Source organism: Rhinolophus sinicus, linkage group LG03 (assembly GCF_036562045.2).
Source record: "Rhinolophus sinicus isolate RSC01 linkage group LG03, ASM3656204v1, whole genome shotgun sequence".
NCBI classification, from domain to species: Eukaryota; Metazoa; Chordata; class Mammalia; order Chiroptera; family Rhinolophidae; genus Rhinolophus; species Rhinolophus sinicus.
Genome location: NC_133753.1, coordinates 115,798,327 through 115,802,136, shown reverse-complemented (window position 1 = coordinate 115,802,136; position 3,810 = coordinate 115,798,327). Strand labels below are relative to the sequence as shown.

Here is a 3,810-nt window from a genome sequence, read left to right as displayed (position 1 = left end):
AAAGTAATGACTAAAACTAGTTAAATTATAACCAGCGTAGGAATAGTATAGTATATGAATGTTTATAAAGGAAAAATTCAAATAATAAAGAGAACAAAGAAAAAACAAAAATGTCTTTAAGGACAATTATATTACTAAAAGGACAAAAAAGAACTTTAAAAATTTACTGAAAATATTTGCAATGGATTTGCTGCCAGAACATAGGAATAGTGAAAACCACCACTAAATAACCCAAAATCGTAAAGGAAAAGACCTTTATTAACATCGTCATCATTGGACACGTAGATTCCGGCAAGTTTACCACAACTCGTCATCTGATCAACAAATGTGGTGGGATTGACAAAAGAACCATCGAAAACTTTGAGGAGGAGGATGCTGAGTTGGGAAAGGGCTCCTTCAAATACACTTGGGCCTTGGATAAACTGAAAGCTGAACATGAGCATGGATGGTATCACCGTTTCACAGGGATGATATCTTCCTGTGGAAATTCAAGACCAGCAAGTATTACGTGACCACCATTGATGCCCCAGGACACAGAGACTTTATCAAAAACATGATTACAGGCACATCTCAGGCTGACCGGGCAGCCCTGATTGTTGCTGCTGGGGTTGGTGAATGTGAAGCAAATGTCTCCAAGAATGGGCAGACCCATGAGCATGCCCATGTGGCTTACACACAGGGTGTGAAACAACTAATCATTGGTGTTAATGAAATGGACTCCACTGAGCTGCCCCACAGCCAGAAGAGATACAAGAGAATCGTTAAGGAAATCAGCATCTACATTAAGAAAATTGGCTACAACCCTGACACAGTAGCATTTGTGCCAATTTCCAGTTGGAATGGTGACAACATGCTGGAGCCAAGTGCTAACATGCCTTGGTTCAAGGGATGGAAAGTCACCCATAAAGATGGCAATGACAGTGGAACCACGCTGCTTGAAACTTTGGATTGCATCCTGCCACCAACTCATCCAGCTGACAAAACTTAGCATCTGCCCCTCCAGGATGTCTGCAAAATTGCTCATATTGGTCCTGTCCCTGTGGGCCCAGTGGAGACTGGTGTTCTTAAACCTGGCATGGTGGCCATATTTGCTCTAGTCAATGTTACAACTGAAGGTCTGTTGAAATGCACCATGAAGCTTTGAGTGAAGCTCTTCCTGGGGACAGTGTGGGCTTCAATGTCAAAAATGTTTCTGTCAAAGATGTTCGTTGCAGCAGTGTGGCTGGTGTGGCTGGTGACAGCAAAATGATTCACCAATGGAAGCAGCTGGCTTCATGGCTCAGATTATCCTGAACCATCCAGGTGAAATCAGTGCCGGATACACACCTGTGCGGGACTGTCACACGGCTCACACTGCTTTGCTGAGCTGAAGGAGAAGGTTGATCATCGTTCAGGGAAAAAGCTGGAAGATGGCCTGAAGTTTTGAAATCTGGTGATGCAGCCATAGATATGGTCCCTTGCAAACCCATGTGTGTTGAGAACTTCTCTGACTACCCTCCTCTGGGTTTTTTTACTGTTCATGACACAAGACAGGCAGTTGCTGTGGGTGTCATCAAAGCAGTGGACAAGACAACAGCTGGAGCTGGAAATGTCACCAAGTCTGCCCAGAAAGCTCAGAAGGCTCAATGAATATTATCCCCAATGCCTGCCACCCCAGTCTTAATCAGTGGTGGGAGAACGGTCTCAGAGCTCTTTGTCTCAATTGGCCATTTAAATTTAATAGTAAAAGACTGGTTAATGATTACAATACATTGCAAAACCTTCAGAAGGAAAGAATGTTTTATGGACCATTTGTTTTTTGTCTGTGGCAGTTTTTAAGTTACTAGCTTTTAAAATCAGTGCTTTTTAATGGAAACAACTTGACCAAAAATCTGTCACAGAATTTTGAGACCCATTAAAACAAAATTTAATGAGAAAAATAAAGGTACTAAACTGCTATTACCCAGTTTTTTACAACCCTAGATATAATAGTATAAGTTAAATATAAATTAATGAATAAATAAACACTCATATACACACTTTTAATCAGATCATTTAAAATATACCGTGGGTGTTTGTTTTGTGTAAAGATGTGCATACAAATTAATATAGGAATTAAATATACATCTTATGGATAAACATATTTATATAGATAGAGATAGATAGGTAGATAGATGACTTTAAGGGTGGAAATTTTGTTATAGAAATAATTAAATCAATCTAAACCAGGTTCTATAAATATACTTGGGTATCACACTCACACCACACTGACTCCCACCTCTTACGTCTTTTATAATTTTGATTTTGTCTTTTTTCTTTGTCTCATCATCTTGCCAATTATAAACTTGCTATTTTTAAATTATCCACTTGGTTCGGCCTTTTAAAGAAAGAACATGAACTATACTGTTAAAAACAACAAAATGAAAATATTTATTGCTTACCAATCACCAGTTTAAAATAAAACCAAGCAATAAGCGTTTTTTAATTAAAAGCTTGTTTCTGTTTCTCTTATCTTTTCCATGTCCAATGCTAGATAGAGCATAGATTCTAACATAACAATGAGTATAAACTTGAACCTCTAATGAGCTACCTAATTCTTTTTCCAAAATGTTAGACTACCAGTTTGCTCAGCAAGCTGTGAAGATTTTTCAGAAATCCTGCCAACTCAATACTTCTTTTGTATCAAATGTAGTTTCTTAACTCCATTCCAGTCAGAGAACTAAGTTTGAAATACTGTCCAGTATTCTGCCTCAAAGCTTGACTTGAGACACTGTTTGATGGCTGTCAGGAGCCTATTAAATATAATCACACAGTAATGTATTTACTATGGAAGCAACTGAATCACATGAGTAATCCCAACAAAGCAAATGCTTCTATGAATAAGAGTTGAGCTCTATCAGAGCTTCTAAACAGGCCTAGACCAACTTAATGTGCAAAAGTGCACGTAACACATGAATAATTATCAGTGGAGAATGGTTCAAGGGTAGAAGACATATTTACAGATGGTTTTTCACTTACTAAAACATGCACTTTGGGACACTCAGAAACACACACACACAAATGTATACATGCCTTAAGGACTTGAGCAGGGATAAATTTATTCTAAAAATTTCCATTTTAATGATCCTTCCAGATATTTCACTGTAGAAAGCGAAGTCTAATGCCAACTTTTACACGGACATCTTGTTCCCCAAATACATTTTAGTAAAATAAAGTTAATGCTAATGAAAGTGTATATTTAAATCTAGTTCTTAAAGATAGTTATAAAAAATAAACCATACATTATTTTAAGAAAATAGTTGTTACCTGTTTTCCCTATAATCTGGTTTACCCTTCTTCTGGGTGGGGGTTGAGGGGAGACCCCACTACATCAAAAGTATTTGTTAAGTACATATTCACTTGGGCTCCTAGAATAAGGATAATTTAAGTACTTTTCAGTGGGAAAATACTATCCTCATTGCTATTTCCCTTCCCTCCCCAAGAATTCCTTGTAGGTGTTATAGTTCTTGGTTTCCAGTTTGCTCATTTGAAATAAATGATGCGTGAATTCAGAGAATTCATTTAGAGTTACTCAAAACATTTATAAAAAGGGTATATAGTTAATACACCAGACATTGTCATCACAAATTTTAATTGGAATAAATGAAATAACAAATGCCTTGGAAGAGACTAAAAGACACTTGGACCTAAAAAAGAAAAAAACAAACAAACAAAAAAAAACTTGGTGGCTCTGTGTTTGAGTGCTAGAATTGAGGATAATTCTTTATTTTTATTTCTATTATTTCTGCAATTAACATGTATTAGTATATTTTGTAATAAACGAAAAAGGCA

General features: G+C 36.9%; 1 pseudogene; it reads left to right on the top strand.

The window, feature by feature from the left end:
• The first annotated feature begins 233 nt into the window (after positions 1-233).
• LOC109445548 (elongation factor 1-alpha 1) lies at positions 234-1,629 on the top strand (annotated as a pseudogene).
• Positions 1,630-3,810: the final 2,181 nt, after the last annotated feature.